The sequence below is a fragment of the Sinocyclocheilus grahami genome, unplaced genomic scaffold (assembly GCF_001515645.1).
Source record: "Sinocyclocheilus grahami isolate Dianchi unplaced genomic scaffold, SAMN03320097.WGS_v1.1 scaffold1934.1, whole genome shotgun sequence".
NCBI lineage: Eukaryota > Metazoa > Chordata > Actinopteri > Cypriniformes > Cyprinidae > Sinocyclocheilus > Sinocyclocheilus grahami.
This window is the reverse complement of record NW_015507113.1, coordinates 124964-140955: the sequence shown is the minus strand read 5'-3', so window position 1 is coordinate 140955 and position 15992 is coordinate 124964. Positions and strand designations below refer to the sequence as shown.

At 36.2% G+C, this 15992-nt stretch overlaps 1 pseudogene; it reads right to left on the bottom strand.

The window, feature by feature from the left end:
• The window catches only part of LOC107573406 (cilia- and flagella-associated protein 58-like), a 32019-nt pseudogene that overhangs the window by 2278 nt on the left and 13749 nt on the right, over positions 1–15992 (bottom strand).

The window sequence follows — 15992 nt, the reverse complement described above, 5'->3', positions numbered from 1 at the left end:
AGCAGCGGAGCTTTTATTATGCCACAGTCAACTGCTTCCGCTCCTCCGTCATGCGTATGTGGGAAAAAAGCAGCGCTGTTTTATCATACTAGATACGTTTGAAAGTTCTGTTATTATGCTACTCTGTGCGGTCGTCACCTGTCTATTAAAACGCACAACATATTAAAGCATCTTTGGTGTTTCCATCTTTGGAAATTTAGGGGTTATGACGTCATTGGCAGGCGACACAATGACACTATGGACACGGTCCGTGTAACTAGTTAAAATAGCTTATTTCTCTAGATTTAAACATTCTTCAAAACATTTGGGATAATGTAAGTACACAAGTCAGCAAAATATATAACACTGTTCTAGTGATTTTTGGATATTTTAATATTTTTTTTTTTACATATTGTGCCTTAAAGAGTTATTATTATTATTATTCAGCAAGGATGCGTTAAATTGATAGAAACAGTAACAGTAAAGAGATATATAATGTTAAAAAAAAACTTTTTCAAATAAATGAGCTTTCTATTCATCAAAGAATCCTAAAAAAATGTATCACAGTTTCCACAAAAAATATGAAGCAACACAACTGTTTTCAATAAGATAATAAGACATGTTTTATGAACATTAATTCAACATGAATGATTTCTGAAAGATCATGTGACACTGAAGACTGGAGTAATGGCTGCTGAAATTTCAGCTTTGCAGCACAGGAATAAATTACATTTTAAAATATATCCAAATAGAAAAAAGCACGCATCGATGCGTGAAAATGAGTTTGCCTAGCTAGAAGCACCTGCATTCATGTACTTTTGTAGTTTCAAGGCCTAAGTCCGCACAGCAGGGAGGTTACCTGCTATTTCCAACTTCGTACATATGGGGCGAATTCCTGGACAAAGATTAATGTTCATGCCAACTTACACAAGCTACCGTGGACCGTATTTCCCAAAGAAATCCTCCCATGGATCTACTGGCCTCTACGTCTGCTCTCATGCTCATGGGGAGCAGATCTGTAAGATGAAGGTCTACAAACACATATATACACTTACCTTGGCCTCAATCAGGTTCTTGCTGAAAAGGTTCCTCTCGGTCCTGACATCCTCATAGAGATTCTGTTGCTGCTTCAGTTTCGTTTCAGCTTCTGCGATTCTCTCCTTATACTCAGATATCTGCATCTCCTTCAGTTTAATGTCCTCAATATTCTCAAGAACCTGAAAAGACAGAGACAGTGGGATTAGATCAGAAAAACCACAACTAGTCTATAGCTCTGTTTGAAACCTGTCTGTTATCTACGGAGGCAGCTACTTTCTAAGCATTCTACCTTATGATTGACAGTACAACGGTAACTCACATGTACACATTTAGCGATATCACACGGTCAAAACAGACTTGAATTACGTTTACAGTTCATTCGAAAAGATTTTTTTCAGTTTGCTGTCCTAAAACCAAGAAGGAAATTAGACTTTTCAGCCATAGAAGTGTTTTAAAATTTATGTTTAAGGCCCGACTGTGTGTGATTTATGTTGTAGAACAAAACACAACAGTCACTTTATGTTAAACACAAACCTTATTTTACTCATAAATCAAAAAACACTATTCTAAAAACCCATTTAAAAATTCCCCAGGGATCCCCTTGCGAATTAGCATAACAAATTAACATCATGACTAAACAGCTCTATAGCGTATAAGGTTAGCATGTTGCTAAGCTAACAGCTCACTCTAATCAGAAAAAAAACCACACAGTAAATTCAAGTACTGAGTAACATTCTTAACTTAAATTCTTAAAATGCATTCTGGAATTACATAATCCCTGAAGGGTAAATGTGATGCTGCTATAAAGCACTTTTTTTCTTTTTTTTAAAGCCCAAGGAAAATTTAAAATAATATATTATTATTAACTTGTTTAATTAATTAATTTAATTAATTAAACAATTGCATTAAAGCACTCGATACAATCTAACACTTGAAAAATACACTTGATTTATTTGTTTATTTATTTAATATACTTCTGGAATAATCAAATTAATTGAACTCATCACTCCCAGTTTCTAATAATACTATATTATAGTAAATGTAAAGGTAATATTATATAGGTTATCAAATATTGTGTTGGAAAGTGGGGGCCTTTAAGTCAAAAAGGTTGACTACCACAGATTTAGATGGAACATCTTGGATGAAAATGAGGGTGTCGCAATGCATGATTACCTTATTTGTGAAAGATAGAACTGATACTACCATAGATTTTGGTCAAAACAGGGTATAATGTGAGGCAACATCATTTTGTTGCCTGCTGCTTCGTATAGCCTTTCTGCTAAAAGTTTGGAATGGTGTTTATGTTATTCATCAAGAGGTTATGCAACCTTGCACTGGTGCAAATACAGACTCAGAATTGCCTTTACCTGTTTCCCCACACGTCATGTTTTGATTTGCTTTCTTCAACTCAGATACATTCACATCAGGAGAAGTTTAGAGAACCAAACAACTTGCCTTTATTGAATTTCACTGCAGTCTGAATAGTTACCAATCCATGTTTACCTTTTCCCTTGTGCATTTAGTTAGTTTCAGTGGGGTTTGATTGAAATAACACTTTGTCCTGAGCACAGGCTTTAAAAATGCAAGGCATTTTTATGTTAAATTGATAGCAGAATGTGTTCAAGGCCATGCCATTCAAACTCACATGTGCTAGGGTTAAATAGCTCCTGCAAGACATTTTTGACAAAAGCTTTCAGACATGCATGCTAAACACGTTGTGTCTGCAGAGATAAAGAAAGGTGCATGTGTCAGATCAACCCATTGGTTGTAAATACTGTGTATATAATCAACCGAAGCATGAGAAAATAATGCCAGTCACTTCCTGTAAATTCAACAACTCATAATTCATAGTCAGCTCCGGGGCCTTATAAATCAAAACTTGTGAACACCATAGAGTTTCTCCATCATCTCCTCTATAAATCTAGCTAAATTCACTGATCTGAACCTGGCAAAAGTCATACTTTTTATCCCCTTAAATGTCATCCTATAGGACAACACATCGGTTCTGTCCACTGGGTGATTATGTGGAGCACCGCAGTGCAAAGAGTCATCAATCATGCCAAACAATATAACCTAGAAAAAGTAAAGAAAAAAATGATAATAATAATATCTTTACATTACATATCTATATCTACTAGTACATGAAAACACATCTTCTATAGAAAAAGGATTTCAGATTATATATCCAGATTCTATGTGCACAAAGGTCTCGTTTCATCAAATAGCTTTTGCATTTACTGCTCACATAATGTTTTCACATGATCTTTCTCATGTACAGATATAAACAAGAACATGCATGCTCTCATTATTTAAATGTCCACCAATAAAATGCAAAGAAAATTTTATCTGTCTTATTATTCAGGAGTAAACGACGATCACCCTAATGGTTTTCTATAAATAACATGCCATTAATGATGGTGGAACATTGGTGAAATGTAATGACAGTCTGGGGGAGATATGTGCTGCCCTTATAAAAAATTACAGACTGAAGATCTACAGATTTGCATTTACATTAAAATTTGTAAATCCAGTTAACAGCTGTTTTCTAAATAACTATGTAATGCGATGCTGGTGTGTGAAGGGAGCAACAGGTAATGCTGCAAATAAATGTTTAATATCACTCTGTTTTTATGGATTGACTCAAAAACTTCCATGCCAAGAACTGAGAGCAAAGATGGCATACTTCCTGCACCAGCTGAATGGGAAAGCTATAATGAATAGCTTTCTTGAGGCATTATAGACCTACTTGTTTGAACTATGTTTCTTATTTTAAATAAGAATAATTTGTTATTCTCTGCAAAGTTCTAGCAAGCTACAGTGTGGAGTCAGATCTCAGGAGGCAATCTCAAAACCATTAGCTAAGAGCTTTTTCAACACGCGGCCTTACTAATGCTTGCGGCTGCGCTTTTTTTTTTTTTTACCTGGAATTAGATTATTAACTTTTCAACAAAAAAAACTCTCTGAAAGAAAGCAAATGTAAGCAATGCTAAATAAATGAAAGCAATGATGTGTCTCAAATAGCCTCTGGTTCCTAGGAAACTGTGATAGCTGTTCCAAAATAAACACCTTCTGCAGCACAACCTTCATGTAGCTGAAAACTGAAGCTGACTACTTGCACTGTTTGCGTGTGTAAGACAGTATAATGAATGCTGAGAGTAAAGGAGGAATCTCTTAACAGCATGTATATTTTACTGTACACTGTAGATAGATAGATAGATAGATAGATAGATAGATAGATAGATAGATAGATAGATAGATAGACAGACAGACAGACAGACAGACAGACAGACAGACAGACAGACAGACAGACAGACAGACAGACAGACAAAGATAGATCATTCTGGAACGTGTAAACAGACAAGAATTTTTTTGGTATAAGTCTGATTATTTTACTGCAAGAAACTGGCAATATTTTACAGTATAGATCTTCAAAGGATGATGCAGCTAGTTTACACAGAAAGAGGAACACTATTATGTGAAATATATTATGTCTAGTCTTATCTGTCCGAGACAGAAAGAGAGTAGAGGATGTGCCTGGAGCTGAATATAAACCTGAATCCTCCTGTTCATGCTGCAGTGCACTTTCCTAACATAAAACCTGAGAAAACAAATGTCAGGGCAAATGCCAGGATGCTAAGGGGTGTGTCAACACCAAAAAAAAAGACAGATTTTTCATGGACTACTGTTCAAGACAGATATTTTTAGTACAAAAGTATTTAATGACCATCACATCAAAGTCTGTAATTATAATTAACACCACCGCTTTCTGATTTGAAGGGGGAAAAAATCAGTCAACAGATGGTTTTAATCATAAGAACATTTAATTTAAAAAGAATAACTTGAAAGCAGCAGAAACTTTAGCCAATCTGGCCAAACAGTCATCTTAAAAATACTTTCTTTTTCTTTTTTTGTTTTGCATCTAATGCATTTGCACAAGTACATTAATAAAATGAATGGCGCATTAATTGAGAATAGCAGGTGATATTAACCAAACTGTAATTTTCTCATCTTTTATAAAAGTATGGAAGGATATTACGGGTTATTTACGGGTTGGCAGCTGCCCTTAGCGGTGCCTTTACCAATTACCTCCACTTTTAAAAGCATTCGGCACAATCGTCTGTGAGTGACGTCACTTCCCAATACAAACGCCCCACCCTCACCCCCAACACTGATTGGCAGGTTTCTGTGTAAGGCATTGGAAATTCAAATGCTAAAGGAATTGCGTTTCCATTTGAGTTTTGGCAGAGAGAGTGAAAAAGCAAACGTGGTAATAAATATCTCTATTTAAATATGACAGGATCATTACTCGTAAGACATGGGAAATGCAGTTGAAAATTAACTTTGCTTTTCCATTTGAAATTTGGCAGTCACTGTCCGTTCGCAAAAGTGAAAACGCAAACGGTAATGCAGGATTTGCAATTGACCTGTCGGTAAGCCCCTCCCCTCGAACACAGATGAGCCAATGGCAGTTGAGAATCAGTTGCGCGGGGACCAGAACTCGGACATCTTTAGGTTTCAGTGCCATAGAGAAACGTTGGAAGATTCGAATCTTTCATCGGTTTGATGGTGTTTGTGCTACAAAAATTTAAAAACTATGTGCCTGGGGTACTTGTAACACTGATGGGCAATGGAATTTATTTTATTACATTTCCTAAACCCAAACAAAACGGAGCAAAATGTCCCTAAGCATTCAACCCCAGTCCCAAGGAAGACGAAAAACGTTCATTTTCTGGTTGTCATATTCTCATAAGTGACAATTTTCATCTGCTCAAGCAGATGCCTTTCCATATTAAACTGGTTAATATGAAATTAATTTAATCTTACCCTGCGGTACATGAATCCTGGATGTTGTCATCTGCGATCGTGATGCCCATAACATTGCTTGCATTGTGATCTGTATACCCTCGCTTAAAAATTAATCTTGTTACTCACCATATTTATTTTAAAATATTTTATATATCCCGCTATGGCATATTTAAGTCCCACTTGAATGGTGGTCCTTCTGTGTGCAAAATTTATCAAAAACATCTTGGGACAAGGTTTTCACACTGACAGCTGTCATTGTAAGACAGTTAGCAACTCCGTTTGTTTGTCCGAGTTCGCAACAGTAACTAAGGGGGGTGGGGCTTAACGATAGGTCAATTGCGTTTGGATTATGTCACAATTTATGCTTCCACATATGGACAACACAACTAAAAATACAATTTGCAGTTCCTTTTGAAAATAGCCCGGAATATCCTTCTATATAAAAGATCATGGCGAGATAATGAAGCATCAAGCAATTGTTTGATTGAGTTTTCACTCTTTTTCTCGGATTTCTTGGCTTTCAAATAGCTTGAAAAAGCGCTGTGCACGTTTTACTTTCACTTTCAAATTAGCGGTAATTCGGCGTTGATTCAATTCAAGCAACAACAACGTCAAACTCAGAACTTTTATTAACAAAACAAATAAAATATATTCCTAATAAAATAACAAATTACTTAGGCTACACAAAGTTTAAGTGGGTATATAAAACTGAAAATCAGCAAACACTGTGGAACCAAATAAATAAGAAACAGAACGTTTCTTAACAAAACGAATAAGAAAGCTTGGAGGCACGGCATATACACCTTGAGGTGAAATAAAATAAATAAAATACACAAAGATAAATAAAGTAATCAGCAAACACCGTGGAACCAAATAAATAAGAAACTAATGTTTAAAAAAGAATTACAGTCAATAGGCTTTTCAAAATCTAAAATATTGCCAAACAGGCGCCTTTGCATTTCCTTTCTAAACAATATTTTGCCATTGTCTTGTCTTTCTCACCTCACTCTTGTCAGTCAGCTCGACTCACTCTCCTCACGTAATAAATAAAATCTGACTCCTGCTCGTCGTTCGCACACGGTTCGGCACGCTGCATTAAGCGTTTAGTTTTTAAAAGTATCTGTCTTCTAACTGAACTAGGCTAAATTATTTTTGTTACTATAAAAAAATCAAAACGATGGTGGGGGGCGGTGCCGCGGTAGGCAAATGACGTAACCGGTGTTGCGGCTTAACACCGGTATAACCGAAAACACGTCTATCGCAGCAAGCCTAACAGGAATAGTTCACCCTAAAATAATAATCCTGTCATTACTTACCCATATGGCATTTCAAACCTGTCTGAGTTACTTTCATCCATGGAACACAAAAATATTCATGCTGCTTTTTTCCCAGTAAATGATAAAATAATTTTCATTTTTGGGTGGCTGGCCCTTTAAGAAATGTAGATTATTGATATACAGTAAAGTTGAAATACCACCATGTAATTACAACAGGATAAGTATCAGACTTAGTCAGACTGTTCTCTAATTATGTTGTTCACAGCACGCTTGGCTTAACTTGATAGTTGCCCATTATACCTAAACAAGTTTTCCCATAAGTGCCTAAAAGTTACTGCATTGAAGTGCATATAGAGTGGCACAAACACATACACATTATTGCGATAGCAACAGTATTATAAAGTCATCAGTAAGATGACTCTCACAAGCATGCTGAATTACTACAGAGTGAAGAAATGCCTTCAGGGATTACAAGACAAAAACCAAGAGACTCAACTCTCAACAACTCTTAGAAAGCAAAACATCATAAGAGAAAGAAATGTGAGGGGATTTAGAATAGTTTTCACTCTTAGGCCTAAAACATACTTTGTGCAAGATTGAATGTAAACACATCAAGCTACACAAGCTAGATTTAATTTGTGATGTTTTGAAATGGGTTCAAATTCAATTCACATCTCAGTGCAATCATGTGTTGCATTCTCAGTGCTACCACAAGGGGAGCTATCTTACAGTCAATGTCCTGATGCTTTGTAATTGTGACATTTACAAGCAATTTCTGAGTAAAAATCTTTTCAAAGTAAATCATACACCTAATTGTGTTTCTTTTTTTCCAAATATATTTGTATATTTTATACAAATCATCTTTAAATGAATAGTCATTTTGTAGGTTTTTCCTGTGTCCTCAATTTCACTTTCTATCCTCTTTTGTAAAATGCCTAACAGATAAAAGCCACCTTTAATTACATCATCCTTCAGGAAGTGTCATCATGTTTGGTTACTTAGTTGGTTTGTCTCACTTTAAATCATTCCATTCTGTTTCAATTAAAAAAAACAAAAAAAAACAGAAACCAGTATGATAACATCAAAATTTCAAAATATGGTTAAAAAATGAACAAAATTGGCTAACAACAATGGCTAACGTGTGTGTGTGTGTGTGTGTGTGTGCTGTACCTTCTTAGTGAGCTCACTGGCCTCGTTTATGTAGCGATCCCTCTCTTTCTCCAGCTGGTAGATGATCTTTCGCTGCTTCTGGGCTTCGTCCCTGTAGTTAAAAATCTCCTGTTCCAGAGTCTTCTTTGACTGTTCAAAAGCTTAACAATGGTCTGCTGTTTGTCCGTTTCATTGGCCGCCTTGATCATATTCTGGAACAAAAACATGTGCACACCGACACAAGAGGTTACACTAAAGATCAATTTGTAAATATACTTAGCAAGAGTGACTCAAGGTTTTCAGAAAATATACATTAAAAAACAAGTTTGAGAATAGGGCGATTTTATTCTATGATGTATTGTTGTTCAGTAGATCATAGGAATGACTCTCCAAGGTAAGCTGATATCAAAAGTCGTGTTTGTACGCTACAGTGTGTGTGTTTGTGAGACAGAGTGTCTCCTGTGCAATTAAATATGAATATCCTGTTATTTTCATATGCACAATAGCAATGCAATATTCAGCATGTCAGCAGAAACATCATGCACCTTTTCTGAAATCCATCTGTGCATCATAACAGCGTGGGGAAGCTATGAGAACTGTAAAAAAGCAGAACCGCTGCAGAAAATTAGCCCTAAGGACAAATATATAAAACATAAAGACTCACCGAAAAGCTTACCTGGTGTTAAGATTAGTTTCAGGAGATCAAACTAAAAGAGCTAAAACAAACGTTGTTGGGGCTTTTTTATGTGGACGATTCATTTGATTAATTATCTGATATTATTCATTATATTATTAGATTATTTAATTAAGTTTTAGGGGCTTTTTATGTGTGTGTGATTTATTCGATTAATTATTTGATATATCGTTTAATTAATTAAATACAAATAATAATCTAAATAAATAAACAAAGGTTTTAGGGACTTATTATGCGTGTGATTATTTTGATTAATTATTTGATATATTATTTAATTAATTCAATAATAATCTAAATGAATAAATCTAGTTTTTAACAGCTTTTTATGAGTGTGATTCATTTGAATAGCTATTTGATATATCCTTTCATTAATTAAACACAAATAATAATCTAAATAAATACAATTATATTAATAAAATAAAAAAATATATAATCAACTGACAGCCCTAGAAGAACATGTTTTTTTCCCTTTATTATTTTCCTTACAAGTGTATTTCTTTAAGGTGGTTTCATTACATTTTGTAATGTTTCGTTAGATTTAGTACATTTTGTCGGAGGTTGTTTTCAAGACATTTTGTTAGAAAAACATTAGTAGTAAATTAGAAACACGTGTCCGCACACCTTATTCAGGATGTCCCTCTCCCGCACCAGTTCATCTATAGCCTTCTTGTCCGTATCATCTGCTTTTTTGCTGTCTCAATTTCTAAGAAAAACAGAAAAATAAAGCACTTATTATTATTTTTACTTTTTTCAAAGCCAGCGGGATATAGTGCTAATTGTTACTTTTCTTTTTGAAAGGCTTTGTGCTAATAGGGTTGTTTTCAGAAGCACTTTCCACAGTCTGTCAAGGACCAACGTAAAATAATTACACAATTCAAAAAGCCCATTATATGCCTGCAGGCATAAGGAGGTAGAACTGGGAAATGGAAAGAATGGGAAGGAGTGAAACAGGAGAAAGGAACAGTGCCATGTCTCGGCCGTCAGCGAGCAGGCGTGCATCAGTGGACGTTGCGGGCTGCACTGTCATGTGAAATGGCCATTCCATGTTCTGTCCTCCGATGACCCTGCCTCCTCTTCTCCTCGGACGGCCAGCTCACCGACCCCGCTGTCACAGCCCATCTCATCAATCACCCAGCCAACCCTGATTAAGATGACAACATTCATCACAGTGGAAACCCCGATTAAGATGACAACAGGGCTCTGGCTCCATCCATCAGCCGTCAAACACCCTCCATTCGAACCGTCCAATCAGAGCCTGGAGACTTTCACTAATATGAGGATTTCTTTATAAATTACTGGCTTGATGACAAGTCTGATCATTTGTCAAACTGCACAGATGGTATCAAGGACACTGTGATAAATTAAGTGCAGAGTAAGGAGGTTTTGTTTTTGTCGTTCCATGTAACTCTCAAACATACTTTTTCCATCTGTGTTCTGCAATTCCAAAGCGCATAAGTAATAAGAAGTGTTACATATATTACAGTGTGTTCTAATTGGATCACAGGACAGCAGAGAAAAACATGCTAAATGCAAATAATAAAAAACAATTAACCATGTAATAGTTAGGACAAATGTATCATCTTTTAAAAGGGAAAATCTCTGTTGTTGTGGACATCAAAGGCTGTGCATCCAATAAAATGTCACTGTATTTTGGGACAAATTTATGTCTTTTATTCAAATAAAATAAAAAAAAGTTTTAATTATATTATTTGATCCATCCATCTTTTTTTATTTTTATTTTGTATGATCATAAATTCTAGTACAGTGTTTAGACTGGATTTTTAGACTTTTTAGACTTTTCTTTAGACTAGGTTACTTAATGTCTAGTATAAATCTGAGTCTTGAATCAAAACCAGCTGTGTAGAACCACTATATAGATTCCTAAACACAGAGCACAGGAAACAGTTTCTAGTAATAGAACATTCTGAAACAGCCATTTAAAAATATTCTCACATAAAATAATGGCAGAAGGACTGTCTTTTGCTCAGCAATTCTACTAACAACCTACTCAGACAAAGCTCTCTGGATTACAGGTCAGATAGTCAATAATTGATGAGACTGATGGAAGTGTCCAGCTACATTGGCCCTAGGGTTTCCCTGAGCAGTGCAGCCTGTATGGTGTCAAGATAAGACTAAGGTTAAGTACCAGCACTCCACAGACCTCGTCATTTAGCAAATGCTTTGATCCAAAGTGACTAGCAACGCTGATGGCTCAACATGCAGCATTCTGGTTAGCAGACTAGGTTTTTACCATTACACTATCTACCCACACAGCTTCCAGACACAGCTGAAGCCATTAGGATCCACTGCCTCTCCTGCACTGAGTCTCCTGAGAAATCTATCTTCACATGCTCAGCTGCGATGGACAGATCATGGGGATCATCAGGGTAATGGATGCTGGTGTTGGCGAGAGGTCATAGTGGGTGGAAGAAGAAAGGCAGGGTGAGCAGGTGTAGAAGGGAAAAGTAACGGATGGAAGACCAGAGACCAATCTGTTAAAGAACAGACTCAGATCATATGTCATTCATTGCAGGTGTGCATCACGGATATTAATACATAAACTACCACAAGACGAAACATTTACACTGAATATATTTTAAAAATAAAATCACATGGATCTCTTTAATGGTGGTTTTCAAACCATTTTGCTTCACAGCCCAGATTTTGCACTGGACATCACATGGCCAATTATCTACCATATAAAAGTAACAACAATGTCCATAAATCAAAGACTGAAATTGATTAGATTAATATTAATATTACCGTAACCTGCATGGGCCATATGCAAGAATATATACAAATAATAAAACATTTTTTTAAATAAATTAATATATAAAGTAATTCAGTCATTATATAACTAAATACATTGAAAGTAGAATAAATTATTAATAAATTCAATTTGCTTTTTTATTATTAACTTTTTTTTTTGCATATTGCCACACATGATATATGTATACACACACACACTCACAGAAACACACACAAACAAATAACAAACATTAGGCTAAACATTGTATTAGTATGGTCTTGCCTGTGATGTACACAACAAAATATATGGTAAGCCTTTTCTCACTTTAAAAATTAGATAGACCTATTTATTTTGATATGCACAATTATATGGTTAGTTGCATTTTATTATCTGAAATTTCTTGTCTCTTTGCCACTACACAATGCTTTTAGAACAGATCTGTGACCCATTTTTGGTTTACAACCCACTGAATTACAACATGATCCCGCATGATCCTGTAAACATTGGTTTTATAACTGACTTTGATAGTTAATGCAATTTCGTTCCATTCATCTCCCCTTTTTATTGTTTCATTATATCACCCCTGTTCAACCTTACAAAGCACAAATAAACAAACTGTTTTATGCCTCCAGATAGGCAGTCTAAGCTCTAACATGAATCAGACACAGAGACTAAGGTCACCCCAGAGTCAAATGTTTCTTTTCCCTAAACTCTCTGGAACTATGTTGGACACGCATCTGGTGCCTTTGGGAGTGTAAAAGGAAATATTTAAAATAGCGGAAAATTTTGCTATAAATTTACAGATTTGGCATGAGCTACTAGGTCTCACATGTCAATGTTTTACTGACAAATAGAATTTCACATCACAAGCATTATGTGAGTGTGATGTAAGCGTTTTTCAGGCATTCAACTTCCCTCCAACCTAACACAAATTGGTATACTGAGATATCACACTTGTCTCTGTGACAGCCCTAGGCCCTCAAAACAACATAAAAGAGTCAGGGGAGGTGCCCATGCTTTTTTAGCCAATCAGAAACACTCTTTGGTTCTTAACAGTTGTATGACTTTGTGATAGGGCATGATTTCGGATTGAAGGCATGAGATTCATGCTCGGCCTGAATTTAGCAAAACACAACCTTCAAGACATTACCTCATCGTCAGATATTGTTAATTTCATTACCAACACTTCTGTCATTAAATACCTGTGCCCAGGGCCGGATTTACCTCTTTTCGTGACATAGGCAAAACAAATTTTTGGGCCCCCCTTCCCTATTAATATAATAGACCTAATATTACCAGCCAAGCAAACAAAAATATTTCTTAATCAGTGGAAACCATTACATTGTAAAACGCAATAAGCGCTTGTGTTTAGTCAATAAAAATCGAATGTAGTTCTTAATTTGTTTGAGAACTGAGAAAGACGGTTCCATATAGGTGTGGCGTCGTGGCCACATAACCACTTCGGAAGTGCATTATTTCACTATTAATTTTAACGGCCTGGAGTCACAACCACACATTAAGACATTGTTCAGATGATTTGTTTCAAGACATTTGACATGTTTCCGTCCTGAAATCTCGTGGGTGTTGAACTAGCTCATTTTTTACGCACCTCATCCCAAACCTTCCGTTGCAAATTCCAAAACATCATTTTAGAGCTAATAACGGAGGTTTGAGCCACTGATATGCAGGCTAATGCAGTTATTAATGCAGTCTAATGCGGTTATTACACTAGGCAAAACAAATTTTTGGGCCCCCCTTCCCTATTAATATAATAGACCTAATATTACCAGCCAAGCAAACAAAAATATTTCTTAATCAGTGGAAACCATTACATTGTAAAACGCAATAAGCGCTTGTGTTTAGTCAATAAAAATCGAATGTAGTTCTTAATTTGTTTGAGAACTGAGAAAGACGGTTCCATATAGGTGTGGCGTCGTGGCCACATAACCACTTCGGAAGTGCATTATTTCACTATTAATTTTAACGGCCTGGAGTCACAACCACACATTAAGACATTGTTCAGATGATTTGTTTCAAGACATTTGACATGTTTCCGTCCTGAAATCTCGTGGGTGTTGAACTAGCTCACTGTGGTATAATAAAAGCTCTGCTGCTTTCGAGCCGTGTGTCACGCTCATTCAGTGGCCTCGTTTCACTTCGACGGCTTTCAGTCACAACATGCTTCTTACTACGACGTTAATAAATCATTAGCTCATCCATGAACATGATTTCTGCCTTATCTAACCAAAAACCTGCAATCTCGATTTTCAGATCAGCAGGGAAGAACAGGAGGCGAACAGGATAGTAGGTGCCAGTGGAAATGAAAACCAGAGCTGTGGAGAGCACAGTAAAGAGGTCAAATGAAAAAAAAAATTTAAATTAGATGTATTCATTGTTTGATTGTAAAAACTCTCAGCTCTGTCTTCCTTCAAAACGTATTACCTCAGTTTAGAAAAAAAGAAAGAGAACAAAGAAAGGAAGATGAGGGCTTTTGAACAGATGCGGAAAACAGAAGTCTTAACTCAAGTCCTCTTGATATTGTTAGTCAAGGTTTCTTTCCCTGAAAACATCATAATTTAGTTTTAAATGGTCCATTTTGCATCCTCTCTTTGTGGCTGTCACCCCAGTCACTGCTGCACTAATATACCAGTAATTCAGAAATAGAAAATTGTGTGCTATACATGTGCAGTATTCATCTGTCTCAGTCATGTGACGTTTTTGTTCATCCTCCATATCTATAGCTGTGAGCAGGGTATCTCTTTCATGTGTTTTTGAACTCATTCCTATCACTTTGCCCTGCTGATGACCAAGATGAATGAGTCAAACAGTTAAATAATGTTTGGAATAATTAAGATTTTTTTTTAATGTTTTTGAAAGAATTCTTATACTCACCAAGGCTGCATTTATTTGATCAAACATGCAGTAAAAGAGAAATATTGTGAAATACTAATACAGTTTAAAACATTTTAATATATTGTAAAATATAATTTATTCCTTTGATGGCAAAGCTGCATTTTCAGTAGCCATTACTCCAGTCTTAAGTGTAACATGACCCTTCAGAAATCACTCTAATATGCTGATTTGCTGCTCAAGAAACAGTAATACGTTATGACTAGTATGATTTCAGAATGGCTTATATTTCTTTAATTGGCTGTAATGCATTCTGAAAGTAAAAAATACTGTGCATCACACTCTTATTTCATAATACAATGTACTGCAGTCCATGAAATTACCCCTTTAAATAAATTAGACCCTGCAAGGAAAGAAATAATCTAGGCTGGACAGTACAGTATCAGTACAGTGGTAAAGATCTGAATAGAGCTGCGGAATTTTACTACAGTGGCATTTCATATTCATACAGATTTAAATAATACATTTATCCTGTAGAGTTCAACTGTGGGTAAGTGTGTGTGTTCTTGCCTGTCTCCAGTGATTTGATTCTTGAGTGTTTCTCTCTGGTTCTCCACCTCCACTTTCTGCTCCTCCACCTGTCTGAGTCTCCTCTGCACCCCTCTCTCATTTTGGTAAGTTTAGCAATCTCCTGTTTCAGCTGGGCTACTTCCTCTTCTCTCATCTGAACCACACAGGACACGAGCCTTTAGTGTCTGTGTGTGTACATGTGGAGCCCAAACTAGTCAGCACTAGTTAAAAACAACCAGGCTTATACAGAGAACCTGTAGCTCATAAATAAAATATATACACTACCATTCAAAAGTTTGGGGACGGTAAAATGTTTAATGTTTTTGAAAGAAGTCTTTTATGCTCACCAAGGCTGCATTTATTTGATCAAAAATACAGTAAAAAACGTCTCTAGGTTACGTATGTAACCATGGTTCCCCGAGGGAACGAGACGCTGCGTCGAGTCGCTTTGGGAACGCCCTTGCGTGACCGCGTTCTGAAGCACGTGTCAAATCCGTCCAATGGAGCAGCGAGACATCACGAGCAGGGTGACGTAAGCACCAGAAACCATAAAAGCACATCCGGCCGGGCGCAAACCAGCTTCGATGATGTAGCGCCTGCAGGGATGCAGGGAGTATGGCAAAGAGACGCAGCGTCTCGCTCCCTCGGGGAACCATGGTTAGTGCCAGAAGTGTGATTCTTTTTAATGAAACTAACTGATTCATATGGAGGAAAGATTCATGTCTTTACAGAGGAAAGTTTTATAAAAGATTTACAGTTTTATAAAAGTTTATTTTCAAATGTTATTATATATGTTCAAGTTAAAGTCGTCACACTAATTGGGATCGTTATTGCTTTATGTGCAGATAAATACTGCTCTGATTGAAAAAAAATTTTTTTT